The following is a 15,670-nucleotide window of genomic DNA, read 5'->3' as shown; positions in this document are numbered from 1 at the left end:
GATCTCACTGGTAGTTTTGGGTCACTGTGAACGATTGATGGCAAAGGAAAAAGCATGACATCGGAGTTGGACAGACCAGTGCGTAGTTTCCAGCTCTTCCTCCTAGTGTGCAGACTTGAGGTGGTTACTCAACTTCCAAGGGCTTCTTACAATGCATTGTCTAGTGGGGCATTAAAGGTGGTAATTAGATAAAGCACAGACTGGAGTACCTGGCACGTAGTGTGTGCCCAGTAACTACTAATAGGCTTCTCCCATACTAGGGAATGTCTGACTCCCTTTAAATGAAATAATTTCATGGCCATCTTGCAGTGTCCTTGTAAACCTTCACTTCATAAAACCTAGCATGATGTTGTTGATTGGTTAATTTGATTTTTTAAACCAATCCTTCTGCTTGAAGGTAGGAGATAGGTTGGAGTTCATATTTACTCAGTTATATTAGGTACTTCATGAATTTAACAAATCTTTTGCCATGAACATTTCACATTCCAAAATAGAAGTCAACACGAATATAAATACAAAACAATATAGCCACATGTGACACAAAGAGATGCAAAGCTTGCCTGTCTTTTAAACATGGTCTGCCTGTCTCCCTCTTTCACTCTCACACCCCAGGCTACCTGTAGCCATCATGGGATTCCTTCAAAAGCTAAGCTATGTCCTGCCCTGGAGCCTTGCACTGGTTCTTCCCTCCTCCTGGAATGTTCCTTCTCCATTCTGGTTGGCACCTTCTTGTCCTTTAGGTCTTCACAGAAAGGCCTTCATAGACAGCCAATCTGAGATGGCCCCTAGCCCTTCTCTTATATTATTTTTCATCGTAGCTCTTGTTATTTATTTGTTGCTCCACTTAATGATTGATTGATTGCTTATTGTCTATTTCTTCCCAATATGCTATTTACTACCTGAGAACAAAGACCTCATTGCTCTTGTTCCTCATTGCATATGCATGCAGTACCCGGCACATAGGTGAGCTAGCAGTGCATGTTTTGGATAGGAAGTGAGTAGTGAAGGAGTGAAGTAGTGAAGTAGTGAAGGAGGAATGCACAAGGCATTATGGAATGAGGTCTGGGCCAGTATTTTACATTACTTTTACTCCAATTGTGCAACTTTGGGAGGTAATTTCACCTTTTACATCCTAATTGATTTTCTGATAAAATAAGGAGATTAAATTAGACCACACTAAAACTTCAGTTTTGCCATTCTGTAGTTCTATGTCTGCTTTCTTCCATGCTGGACAATATAACAAGAATTTAACTTTATACGTAAAAGTGATTTTTTAGATGGCTTCTGTGTGACAAAGCACAAACTACATGTCAGGCAAAGTAGCCTTCTTAGAGGACGGGACAATAGATGAGGAAAAGGCATTATTCAAGAAAGAAAGAATTGCTTTATTTAGGGCCAAGTATTCTGCTGGTGGAAGAACTCCTGCGAATACTAAAGAACATTTCTGATGAAGTAGTTGTGCAGTGAAGGGATAAGACAGGGGTGTAGGAATACTATTGTGTTGGACTTTGCAGGCTTGAAGGGGGCTAGGGTAGGGAGGATGGGTCCGATGGTCCATGGAATTAGTGGGAGGGTTAGGGGAAGCAGGTGAACATGGGAGATTGTTATACATGGTTGAAACTATAATGTTGAGAAAACTCTTTAGAAAATACAATAAGGAAGGGTTACGCATTTAAGGTATTTGAGGAGGGGGGCATCTGGCACAGGGTGCACCTGGGGCAGGCTTCTAGGAAGGTGAGTACTCTTCTTGTCTTAGTGTGTTTTATCACTGGGTAAGGATCCAAAAATGAGTGGGAAGGTATTATACTCCCATCTGGGGAGACCTGATGTTCTCGGAGGAGGGTATCTCTTGAGAGCATGGGTGGCTCCCAGTGGGGGACGACAGACTAGTGTGTCAAGCCCTAAACATTGTTGCACGTATTGATTGTCACTGCGGTCCCCAACGGCGGCAGGCAGAGGAATAGAGTAGATGGAAGAGGGTAACTGGCGGGCAGTGGAGGTGTTCTGCATGATCATGCGGTGGTGGATGCAGGCCATGGTAAATTTCATCAAAAATTTGTACAGGTGTGTGGTCTAAAAAGCAAACCATAATGTAACCAAAAATTTATGAAAGTGTACAGTCTAAAATGTAAACCATAATGTAACCATGGTTGGTAGCTGTGTTTCAATATTTGTACATTAGTTGTAGCAAATGTAATATCCACATGTAACAGATCATTGTTGGGGAGGGGGGAGGAGGGGAGGATGTTGAGTATGTGGGAGCGCCCTGTATTCTATATGTGACTTCACTGTGACCTAAAACTTTTTTGAAGACATAAAAAAATTTGATATTGCAGGAACATATGCAGGACATTATATATTCTGCCATAATCCACTGGACTGGGAGAGAGTATAAACTATAACATAAACCATAATCCATGCTGTGTAGCAGTACTCCAAAATGTATTCATCAAATGCAATCAATGTACCACACTAGTGAAAGAAGTTGTTGATGGGGGAGGAGTGGGGGATGTGGGGAATGGGATATATGGGAACCTCTTATAATTTTTAATGTAACATTTTGTGTGATCCATATAATTTAAAAAATAATAAAAAAACATAATTACTTATCCAAATTATTCCTTCTTATATACTTAAATTTTTTTTTGTTATAGTCTCACACATATACACATAACATAAAATTTTCCATTTTAGCCCTTCAATGGATAATGGCATTTAAGTATATGCTTCTGTGGTACTAATTACATTCACAATGTTGTATTACCATCACCAACATCCATTACTAAAACTTTTTCATCATCTCCAACAGAAGGTGAAAATCTGTTATCCTGCTTTTCCAGCTTCTTGAGGCTTGTGCCCTCTTCCTCCATCTTCAAAGCCAGCAGTAGCCAGTCAAGTCTTTCTCACATCATATTTCTCTGATACCTTTCTATCTCCCACTTCCGTTTTTAAGGACTCATGTGATTAGATTGGGCCCACCTGGATAATCGAGGTTAATCTCTCCATCTCAGGATCAGGTGATTAGCAACGTTAATTTCATCTGCTACCTTAATTCCCCTTTGCCATGTTGCATAACATATTCATAGGTTCCAGGGATTACGTTGTGGGCATAGTTGGGAAGCCATTATTTTGCAAAACCATATGTTCCTTATGAGAAAAAGAACAATCCCTGAAGAAAAAGAGAGTCCAAGGCATCTCTACCAAAACGAAAACAGTGCATGTCCTAATATGTAAGGACAGCCATATTCTTGTTTTTATTATTTAAGAAGTAAGGTGATAGCTTCTGCTCCTTCAATTTATAGAATGGCTACTATATAAGTACTATCTCAAGCTGCTGGCTAAAACTACCAACAGATGGAAATTTGTATTCCAGATTTCAGGAAACCATTTTGATCCTGAAACTCTTTTTCTTAGTCTACCAGGGCCATCTTCTATGAGTTGAATTGGTAGAATGTTGACTGTTCCATTTACATAGAGATGTTCATAGAATATTTTGACAAGTTTGATGTGGTTGGAAACCTTTTGCTCTGCAATTCTGACCTAAAGTGATTTCTGCAAGAATCTACAAATACGAGCAACCACACAATGCAAACCTATTATATTCCCCTGTGGGACATCAAATGTGAATTTCTGCTTTGTTTACATGGTAACAAGATATACCAAGGAAGGAAAAGTTAACTTCTGGCTCTGATTCATCACTTTTATTGAAGTTAAATTCTTTTGTTTTAATGCACACTTGATTGAGCAAGCATTTATTGAAGCAGTTATAGTTTGTAGGAGAAGGAGACAGTTGAAGAAAGAACAAATGAATCTAATGTAAATCAAATACTTAGCCCTTTTATAGAAACTACAAAGCCTTAAATGTGTACTCTTAATGGTAATTTTTACAAAAACTCCAGTAGGAAGCTTTGACAGTGATTGTTTCAGTGGGGAGATGGGTTTTTCCTTTCACATGCTAATCACCTGCTCCTGGTGATATTTTTTTCCTTGACTGCAGTCATAGAATTGAATAATTTATGGAATGAATTTTGTAAATTTATTGTGTCACAAGCAGGTTGTAATTTCACTAACAGTTCACTTAAGTTATTAAGTTAAAAAAAATATGGTTGATAGGATAGTGCATTTGGAGAGTTCCCCCCTCCAGCAAGTGCACATCTTATATATTTTCAAAACAGAGTATTTGCCTAATTTTTATTCAGAATCTGATATGAGAGAAGCAAGAACACATTAACATAAGTGGAATTGCATTTGCACACTATTGTTGAATTTGGGAGTCGTAAACAAATTATTGAAGATTTTATAGAGAAAAAACAGCATAAAACTGCTCGGTGCTGTGGCCTTGCTGCCATTGTTTCCTATTTGCTTCTGAGTGATTGTCCCCAGCTTGCCCACCAAGGAGACGTGGTATAAAGGTGAAGACTCTTCTGGAAGGGAAAAAGTCAAATTAATTCCTCTACATTTTGCTTCAACTTTGAGATTAAGAAAACTGCAGATTATCACTCCCCCAGTTCTCATCCAATCCAAATGGACTACAAGGAGAATAGGGGGAAAAAATCTTTAAAAATCTCTCGCAGGGTTATCTGATTGGCCTCCATCTATGATCATTGCAGTCTCAGGGCTTCCCCTATAATGGCTATTCTGCTGTGATAAGAGGCAACATTTGGTCACTGCAGAAACCTCTGCATAGTTTCTGCCCCTAATGCTTCAGCATTCAGGAACCACACATTTAAGGTCTTCTGTTATTTACATTGAAGTTTTTCTGTTGACCTTGCCAGTGTGAATGAATTTCAAACAAGTCTTTTTTTTCTCTGTGTAGATTATTTCCCTAGGGTCCTGGTAGGGGTTACTTTTTAATTCCTCTGCGAGTCCCCTCTTTTCTTGTTAGTGTCCTGAGGATTTGCTTTCTATTTTCCACCCTCTCACCTGGTGTGCGCCCTCCTCTCTCCATAGCTACTTTGGGTAGGCTAAACCCTGTGCAGAGGATACTGGGTAATAGTCACTAATACTGAACAGGAATATTTTTTAGCCCTTCAGAATAGAAATTTCCACTGCCTGTTACATAGAATATGAAAATGTGATGGGAAAGCAGGTCATAATTAACTAAAATTTGGATAGGACTCCGTATGTCTTAACACATTTATAACTGGGGAAATAGCCTCCAAAAATTTCCATGTAAAGAAATACAGCTTGTACTTTTTATTGGCTTATGATCTTGCCTTAGATTGGGTAGGAACTAAGAGTCTCCAATATGAAAGAAAGGGAAGGAGACTTGCCTTTCATTTCTCTTGGGTCCACCATGGCATCTTATATTTTCTCTTCTATCACTGATAACCTAATAGTTTTTAAGTCACCAACATAATGTATGGTCACAAAATAATGAGACTGATTTAACAATCCACATGGGAAACTCAGACTCATTAATTTGATCACATTTCATATATCACTGTTAGCTTTTCCCTTGGTTAATTGTAAATGGCATACAATGCCTAGTCTCTTGCTCTCCAAGGAAAAGGTATCTGTTTTTAGTGTGCTGGTATATGCTTTGATCTGAAATCAGCTCAGGGAAATTATAATTCCATGTGGTTATATTTGTCTAATATTAGGTATACATTCAGTCTACAAATATTTTTTGAACACATACTGGGTATTAGGTACCAATCTGTTTACTGGGGAGAGAATGGTACCTAACACGGGGTCTGGCAAATAAAATGTACTAGATAAATATTGGCAGAACAAAGGAATAAATGAATGGTATTTGAGACTAGGACTATTATCCTAATAAGCATATGGAGAATTCATAGGTATCTGCGTATTTAGGTTTTTGGGGCAAACCTGTGTCCTTGCTACTATGTCTAGTCTGGGTAAGAGTCTCAAGTTTGGTTCAAATAAAAAGGATTCTATTGTGATTAACAAACAATTCTTCTATTAATCCAAATCCATTGCCCTTTTTTATGTTAACATTATTTATGTCTATTTACTAAACCTTTATTGAATGACTGCTGTGTGCGAAGACGTCATCCTTGGCCTCCGTGGTAATACGTCCTTAGGGGTTAGGGAACTGGAGAGACTGGGATTCAGTACCTATAGGACTTGGGTGTTGTTTTAGTTTCCAGAATGCTATGACAAATGACAGACATTGGGTTGGCTTAGGAATCGAAGTTTATTGGCTCACAGTTTCAGTGACTAGAAGGCTTGCGTTCCCCCCAGAGTCAGTAGCATCCTGCGTGATTTTTACAGGTAATCCTTGGGATCCATGGCTTTCCCATCACATAGGGATGCCCTCTTCTTTCTCTTCTGGGTTCCCACTGACTTCCAGCTCTGGCTCCTTTCCATGGCTCTCTCTGTATAAGGACTCCAAGAATAGGATTAAGACCCATCCTGATGCAGGTGGCTACACCTTAACTAAAAATAACATCTTCAAAAGGTTCTATTTGCAATGGATTCATACCCATAGGAATGGACTAAGATTAAGAACATGTTTTTTTTCCTGGGGTACATAATTCAGTTTGACACAGGTGTTGAGGCCCAGATGGCATGCTTTGGGACAAATTAGAGAGCAGGAGGCAAAAGTGCTAGGGTGACATTTTATCCCTTCTGTGACTCACTACATTGGATAGGTGAGCAGGAGCAAGCATTCAAGAGAACAAACTATCAATTTTTTTCTGGTAAAAGACAAATTTCATACCACTTCTGAGCAGATAAAAACTTTCCTGGAACATTCCCTATGGTTCTTATTTTTCTGCCTTGGGTCATTATTTTTCTTCCTCTGTGCTACTGTCTGTCTGTCTGCCCTTCCAGACCAATGCTCTGCCCAGTCCACCTTGATCTGGGCCCTGGGAAGTTGACGCTTCAGGACTCCATCATCCAGACGCTTTTGCTCAAGTTCTGTAGGCATTTTTACAAAGAATAAAGCAAGGAACCTGCCATCCAGTAGTTTTTAATCTTTAGGGATAGAAAGCAAGTTCCTGAAGAGATAGAAGATGAGAACAATGCACCAGAAATACCAAGTGCTGTGAGGGGAAAGAAGGTTCCAGGTGACCTGAATCATGTGTGCTGGAAATGGGTTGGGTGGAGGGGGGAAGATTAGGAAAGGTGGTATAGTAGAGCCAGCCTGTACCAGCTCTCTGCATCCTACTGTTACATTTTCAGAAGTTTGGCCGATTGGTTGATGATACCTTGATAGCTTGATTCAGTGGAAACAGTAATCAGCCAACACTACAACTCAGGGCTTCCTTAACCAAAGCAGGTTGTTGAACACTCACCAGCACCTTCCTGGATGTGGAAAAACATGTCTCTGAGGTGAACTTGGGATGGGAAAAGGAAGGCTCTCTGGGTAGAGGACTCAGCATGAGCCTGGGCAGGGAGATAAGAAAGGACACATTTAGCGTGCAAGTGTGTCTCTCTGTGTGTAGAACAATGCAAAGGTCAGTATGATTAAAGGGTAGGAGAAACTCCGGGGAACATTATGAACCTGGGAAGTAGATTATAAGGTCTTGAATCTCACAATATGGCCTTGAATGGGCAATGAAAGGATTTTGCACTTTGTTGGATAGAGAGTAGAGAGGCATGGAAGATTTGGAACATGGGAGTAGATTATCAGAGATGATGTACAGGTTGTTTAATATGTCACCCAAGATCAAGATTACTGAGTCCTCTGAAACTCTATCTCATATTCTTCACGAGCAATCAGTTTCAAGTCTTATAGCTCCTATTTCCACAATTTATCTTCATTCCATCCCCTCATTTCCATCGCCACTGGGGAGCTGTTCTTGGGCTACAGGAGTGAGGTTTCTGTCTTTAGAAGGCCTTCTCCATATCAAGATTATATTTTTAACATTTGTAAAAGTATAAGGTATGAGATAAACGATCTAATTTAATCCTCCCACTCCCAGTGATTAAGTAGTTATACTGATTTATTGAGCTAAGTCATCCTTTCCTCACTGATTGAAAGACCGGGACACATACAGATCATAAAGGTTAAGAATCAAACTGATATCATGTATCTTGTGCTTTTCCCAGTGGGTTCTAATTATGCCTCCTTAACATGTTATAGATTCTTTACTGTAGAGTTTTCTAAAATATGGATAAATGGATTTGCCCTAATTTGGTTTCCCCAGAAGAAGATTCTGAGGTAGTCTAGGCATTGAGGAAGAGAAGGGAAGGGAAGGTGGTGAATAAATTGTGGAAATTTGGCTTTGGTCTTTGTGTAATAAGAACTGTACTAGCTAACAATTACATAGTACTTCTTATGTGCTAATCACTATTCTAAGACTTTTACGTATCTTAACTCATTTATTCTTCATTAACCTATGAGATGCTATTATTCCCATTTTGCAGATGAGGAAGCTGAGGCAGAGAGAGAGAAAGTCTGCGTCCAAGATCTCATAGCTAGTAAGTAGCAGATCTAAGGATGTATCAGACTTTCATAGATGTTAGGGCTGATTATCCAGGGGGAAATATTCTTTACCTGGTGAAGTGGTTCAAATCCAGGGCTTCTGAAATTGCACCATTGGGGGAAAATTGGTGCGGTTTCCTACTCTTCTGTTCTTTAGTACTTGAGTGTTTGTGACAAGCCAAAAATGACCCTTAGATATGCAATTCTAGTTTGAAACAGAATGGGCAATAATTCCCCCATAGAATCCATTTTCCTAAATACTGGCAAAAGGAGAGTGCCTACCCAGATGACACTGTAATGGGTTTGTCATAATGCTGTATGTGGATAAGGAATGGAGGAATAGGAATCAAAACAAAACCCTTTTGCTGGTTTTGATTTATATATTTCCTGCTGCTTTTTCCCATCTCTTTGTATCAAAAATTAAAATGAAGGAAACATTTCCACCTTTCATTTTTTAATTCAAAATACTGTGCTCGCTTCGGCAGCACATATACTAAAATTGGAACGATACAGAGAAGATTAGCATGGCCCCTGCGCAAGGATGACACGCAAATTTGTGAAGCGTTCCATATTTTTGGAACGAGTGTTGTTGGGGGGGGAGAGGGGGGGTGGGGGGATGGGGTTGAATGGGACCTCACATATATATTTTTAATGTAATATTATTACAAAGTCAATAAAAAATAAAAAAATTTAAAAAAACAAACAAACAAACAAAAAAACCAAAATACTGTTAGGACCCTGATGTTGTCAGAATGTGTTTAATTTTTAATTCACATTTCATTCATTAGTCTCATTGATGTAATGGTCCTTAATCACCCCAGGAAATGGGCTAATAACCTCCTAACCTGAGAAAAAAGAGAACACCCCTTGGCTTAGGTAACCGTTTTTTTTAAAATTGTCTTTAAAAAAAAATAAAGATACATAGATCACAAATAATGTTACATCACAAAATATAAGAGTTCCCATATATCCTACCCCCAAATCTACCCCCCACTCCTGCCACATCAACAACCTCTTTCATCATTGTGGCACATTCATTGCATTTGTTGAATACATTTTGGAGCACTGATGTACCACATGGATTATAGTTTATTAGGTGACCATTTAAATCACTATTAAAAATAATTTAGTCTATTTCTTGCCCTTTCTGCCCATACTATTTTTGTGTTTTCCATAGTTGCATTGGTCATTAAAATAAGTTGTCAAGGCATTATTTTAAAAATAATTACAAATGAGTTACCTTAAATTAGACCCAGTTTGTACAATAACAGGAAGAAGACAAAGCATTTCTATTTCATGTACCTGTATTTAAATTAGAATATTGTCATTTGTGATTTGAAATAAATACTAAAATACTTATTCATATGTTAAGAACAGTATTAATATGTTCCTTAAGCACACTAACTAGTTAATCTTGTAGAAATTTATGTAAAGACAATAATGGAGTTTGAGAAATGTGCAAAAGTTGTTGGGTAAGAAAGTTTGTCAAACCAATGTAGTCCCCATTAGTATGTATCATAAAAATTACAGTTACAGCTAACATTTTGTATCATTTAGCATTTTGTGTTAGCACAGTGCTCTGTACAGTGTAACATGGGAAAAAGCTTGTTGAATGGATGAATACATAGATGAGGGTTTTTAAATATATTATGACTCATGAATTAGACTTGAGAAGTTAAAAAATGTACTCTCCTAAAATCTAGTGTTGAGATAAAAATCAACTTGGTTATTACCATTGACAGTTTTTTGGAAACTGGTTTGCCTTGTAATGAAAAAAATTTTAATTTGTTCATCAAAGGCTTCCCCTTATTCATTCTTCCTTCCCTTTTTCCCAGACACCCTTTGGATATACACTGACTTGATTATGTCCACCCCCCTGTCAGGCTTTGATTTGAGAATCTAAGAGTATAAGAATTTCTCTTCCCATTGGGTCAAATCTTATTCTGTTTTGTTTTGTTTTGTTTTTTGTTTTGCATAGAGTAGCACTGGCAACCTGGGTAAATCACCGATGATCTCTAAAATCTGATACAGCTCTAAAGGTTGACAGTTGCACTAATTTAGTTACTTCTTTGTGAAATATAGCCTAATAATTTTATTGTGAAAAAAAAGCGCCAACAATAATTCCTTTGGTATTTATTACCTTGTGTTCTAGCTGCCTAGATGGGATTATAAAGAAGAAAATAAAACAAACCTTGAATTCATCTGACCATCTACAATTGTAGACTAGGATAATGAAGAATGAAAACAACGACACAAGATAGAACTGTGAACACCAGAGGTCAGAAACACAGAGAGCAACAATGTAATGTTATGCAATTTTAAAACAACATTTGGGAGAGAATTAATTCTTAATGGTTATTTCTGCCCATATGCCATTGGTCCAAGCTTATAAGGTACATGATTTCTGATGACTAATTTGATGAAATGTTTCATGAGGATAAAACCCTCCTATTGAGAGTTATGTACATTGCTTGAATTCTTTGAGCCAGTTGTTTCTTGTGATGTAGACATCTTTACAGTGTTCTTGAAGTTGAGGGAGTATTGATCAGGTTGCCAGCATTATAGATCTTTATTCAGCTACAGTGCTGCTGAAACCAATGCAGAATTGTCTTTGAGAGAAACTACTGTCCCATAAAAATTTTAAGAACTGGAGTAATGACTATTTGTTTTGATTATTTTAAGTGCTGATTTTTTTCTGAAGTATGGTACAGGAGCTGACCTCTTAGAGTTCTTTTCAGAAGTGTGATTTTAAGATTCTTTGCTGTAAAATACGAACCAAATCTCTTGCAGAAATAAATCAACAAGGGACTCGTAAGTGTTCGTTGTTTTACATCTGAGAGTCTTTTGGTGCTCTGAGGATAAAGACTGGCTCGTTGCTGAGAATAAAGGGTTTCAAGGCAGACCAAATAATAACCAGCTGGCCTAAAGTAAAGTTTATGTTCTAACCCTTTCCTTTATATCCCCCAAAGAATCTGTGTTTGCAGAAGAATTCAAAATGAATTTGCCATTAGTATAAGACTTAGTATCCTCTAAATCTTATCATAGGAAACCAGAGAGGAAGCTTAGAAAGACAATAGGAGGGAGGTACAAAATAGCAAAAGTAAGTGAGAACCAAAGAAATTTTACAGGCACTGAAAAAAAACTGTGGACTGAATGATTTTATTTTTTTAATGTTGAAGACGAGACTAGACTTTTACCTAAAGAAAAATCCATAACTAGGAAAATGAAGCTTGATAATGTGACTCTTGTGTGATTTTTTTTTTTCCACATTAGTTTGTCTTTAATAAAGAAAAATGATGTGCTTCCGGGGGAAGGAGGGTTATAACCTTGAACAAGATGGCTTGTGTACAGTCCTTTGAACACAGTATTCTGCAATATTTAGCTGCGTAGTTGAGAGGGCACCATGACTGCCAACTTCTAGGCAAGGACAAGGTTTGCTTTGGTTTCTTTTTGAGAGAGATGTATCTGCTGAAATGGGGGATCAGTCTTCATTTTCATGAGGAAGTTTCACCTTAAGCTTTACTTTTTTGCCTCCTGAGGATTACATATCCAGCACACCTGGGCAAACTTTGCTTCGCTGTGAGCCATTTGCTGCAGCCTCCTGCTCACATGTGAAGTAGAATGGGGCTCTGAGGCTGGCACAGAACCAGGATTTGTGGGGTCTAAAATATATAGAATTTTCAGGGCTGTCTTAAGAAAATACAAAATGAGTACAAAGCTAAGCATGAAAGTAAATATGTATATTGAGAAAAGAAATCTCAACAAAATTACAAAGCTTAAAAATTGGAAAAATACAACAAAAACCAGAAGATCAGGAGATTGATACATAATTTTTTTTTTACTACTGCCTCCTTACAGTTTTTGCATACTCTTAACATGACAGTGTTTTAAAATATTGTTTTTTATTGAGAGAAAAGAAAATTTAGTATTTTTTTCTAGCATGTTTGCTTGATTTTTATTATTGATCCTTCTAAAAGTTTATTTTAATTTCCTAACACTTTATTGGTAATTTATATAAGTTTTTAAGACTGTTTTGGATTCAATGTTTGAAAATTGTTACCAAGTTTCTTTTATATATGAACTATAAGATTTCAAGGCATTTCAAGTTTTCTCAGGGGGTGAGTAGTCTTGGTCTTTGAATTGACAAAAGTTGTTAATCAGTTCGTTCTTAGTGTCCTTGTTGCAAGTGACATTGTAAATTTTATGTTATCTTTTTCAATGTCAGAACTTCCTGTTGAATTAGCAAGGAATTTGATCTTTTCAAATGTATTCATTTGAGCCCCTTCACTTCATTAATTTAATAATCAAATAATCCAACAGTGTATTCTTTACTATTTAATATTTATCTCTTCCTTTAATGAATTACCACTTTGAAATTATCTAATTTTTCTTTTTTGCTTCCTGTGCTCCATCACCCTCTATGCTGTTGCACATCCTGTTCCTTCTCTCCAGAATACTCTCTCTACCTATCATCTGGCGTAGAATTTTTTTAAGAGTGTGATACCATTTTTTTAAATTAGAGAAGTCATGGGTTTGCAGAACAATCATGCATACCACCCTATTATTAACACCTTGTATTGATGTGGTACATTTGTTACAATGAATGAAAACACATTTTTATATTATAACTGTACTATTAACTATAGTTCATTGTGTTGTGCAATTCCATGGATTTTTTAAAAAATGTATTCTAGTAACATATATACATAACCTAAAATTTCCCCTTTTAACCAAATTCAAATATATAATTCAGTCTTGTTAATTATGCTTATAATGTACTACTATGACCACCATCCATTGCCAAAACTTTTCCATCAGAGCTCAAATTTTTTCATACAATTCTTTTCTTGGTGCCAGAATAATTTCTATTGATTTCAACTTTTACACACTTCAGTTTTTAAATGTGAAATTTCATTTCTTTAAGAAATAAATTTAAAGATGCCAAAAGAAGATACCTTTCATGTACATCCAAATCAGGAGTTAGTAATTTGTCCCTTATTTTATCGAGACATTATAAAAATCTTTGTAAATTATAGGTAAAATGGTTTATTTAAGCTTTCCCATTAAAAAAAGAAAAAAAAAAGTATGCTGTATCTAAAACTGTATATACTATATCATTCCTGACAGGAGGGAGATTTTATTTTGACTACATGTTGATTATGCTTTAACATATCTCGGATTTGCAGATTTTGCCAAAACATATTGCTAGGGCTTCTCCAATGCTTTGGAAGGTGCCATGTAAGTGAGGGGCCCTGAAACTTAAACTTTAGCTTCATGGTAAAGATGCCTCTGCTGTAAAAATGAAACACAGTTTTGCATGTTCTACCCAGGTCTTCTCTTGGTCATCCATATTCATCTCTTTCTGGGGCATACTTTTTCATATGTTACCTAATTAATTTTGGGTGGAATCTAAATATTTTCTAACATGCTTTACTTGTTATCTCTTCTTTTTATTTTTTTTCTCTCATGGTTCCTTCTCTCCATGTACTTTTCTTGAAGAAACCTCTCTTTGGGTATATGTAGCCTCACACTTATGCAATTTTAACTTGAGGGTGAAGCAAAGATCTTTCTGTTTCTTGTAGTTCTTGAAAAATGGTTCATTTGTCTTTTGGCTTTGGTTGTTTCAGAGGCTGACATTCCTTTAGGGTTTCTTTCAACTTTAAAAATCATTTACATATTTATTTTGTTGATTTTTTTGTTTGCCTTTAAGTTATTTCGTGTGATTTTAATTGAATTTTTCATTATAGCTATTAATAGGTTACACATACAAATTTGCTTTCCCTAATTGTGTAAAAGGATATGGCTATTAGGATGATGGTATATAATCAAAGATTTGCCAAATTACCATGTGTTTTCACTGGTGTGTGTAAAACTTCTAGGTCTTGTTGTAATGGGTGCTATAGTTCAGGAAGGAACCTTGTAGGGGCAATTTGAGGGAGTTGGGAGATGGCTGACTTTTCATTCATAGCAATAAAAGTCTCAATGATGGGGACATAGGATACTACCTAAGTGATGAAGGCCAATGCCTCCCAAGACCCTATGGCTGCCTATTCCTTGAACTATTGTCTATAATTTGGAGAGATGAATTCACTAGCTTTAATGCTAAGCTAGATGGTGGTTGGGTGTCATTTCCTAATAAAGAAAGGATTAAATTTTTTCAATGTAGTCAAGTTCTTCTTTCAGAGATAAATTTGCTTATGTCTATTTGTCTGGGGAAATAATATTTAAAGACCTTTTAACAGATGCTTTATAACTAGGAAAGCAGTATATGATTATTGTGATTTTTTTTCAAGGTTATCCTGTTAATTCAAAAACTAAAATTCTGTTATTTCCCGGGAAATTGAATGTAGTTCAGATGTGAGAAGCCAAGTGAACAGCATATATTTTCTCACTGTATTACTCTAATCTCTTTCTTTAGGTCAAGGTTAAGCGGGTCTAGAAAAACAGACATCTGTGTTTGTAATGCAATAAAGTGTAATGAGTGTGGCGACTTTTTCTAATTTACCTCAGCTGGATATGCAAATGAAATGATTAAACTTATAACCCATAACTCTATGGGGAACTGATGGGTAACGAAAGTGCAGAGTATTTACTGTAGCTAATGGGAAAGTTGTTAGATGATAGGACTATAATATGTTCTGTTTGCAAATGTACTAAAGAGCTAGTTAGCAGTGTAAATTAGGATTTGGTTATTTAGGAATAACCTTCAAATTGGCAAAATTAGCCCCAACTGCACGATTTAAATTTAAAAAAAAGTCATTGGTTTTATGGTGTTTGAATTTACTAACATGTAGTCTCAACATGGTGATAATGCATCTGTGCAGTTTACTAGTTCTTTATTTTTGTGTAGTATTTTTCTCCAAGGAACTCAAAGTACTTCACAATTATCAATTAGCTAATCCCATAACATACCTGTTACAAAGGCAAGGAACAGAGTTATAATAATAATAACCAATAAATATAAAAATTATAGATGCAACCATTTACCCAAATTCTGTCATTGAAGACTCAGAGTAAAATGTATTTGATCTTAGCCCAGGGTTAGAAAAAACACAATGATTTTCATTTGTGGCCAGTTTTAATTTTTTCATTTTATAACCTATGTCTCTTTAAATTCTCCAGACTTCAGTGGTCACCCTCCCCCTTTATGCCCAAATCACCTGCCCTCAAGTATCCTATAGTCACAGAAATAGATAAGTAAACAGTTGCAAAACAGTGTGAGAGCTAAATACATCATGTTAAAGAAGTCACTTTTCTGATTGAGCCTGAAAGAGG

At 36.6% G+C, this 15,670-nt stretch overlaps 1 non-coding gene across 1 annotated transcript; it reads left to right on the top strand.

Annotated features, from left to right (window-relative positions):
* Window positions 1–8,864: 8,864 nt before the first annotated feature.
* LOC131274427 (U6 spliceosomal RNA) lies at window positions 8,865–8,971 on the top strand. Its single transcript, XR_009181709.1, has one exon. It is a non-coding gene; the product is annotated as a U6 spliceosomal RNA (small nuclear RNA).
* The last annotated feature ends 6,699 nt before the right edge of the window (window positions 8,972–15,670 follow it).

This window comes from Dasypus novemcinctus, chromosome 18, assembly GCF_030445035.2.
Source record: "Dasypus novemcinctus isolate mDasNov1 chromosome 18, mDasNov1.1.hap2, whole genome shotgun sequence".
In the NCBI taxonomy this organism is placed as follows: domain Eukaryota; kingdom Metazoa; phylum Chordata; class Mammalia; order Cingulata; family Dasypodidae; genus Dasypus; species Dasypus novemcinctus.
This window is presented reverse-complemented; position numbering and strand designations above follow the sequence as displayed.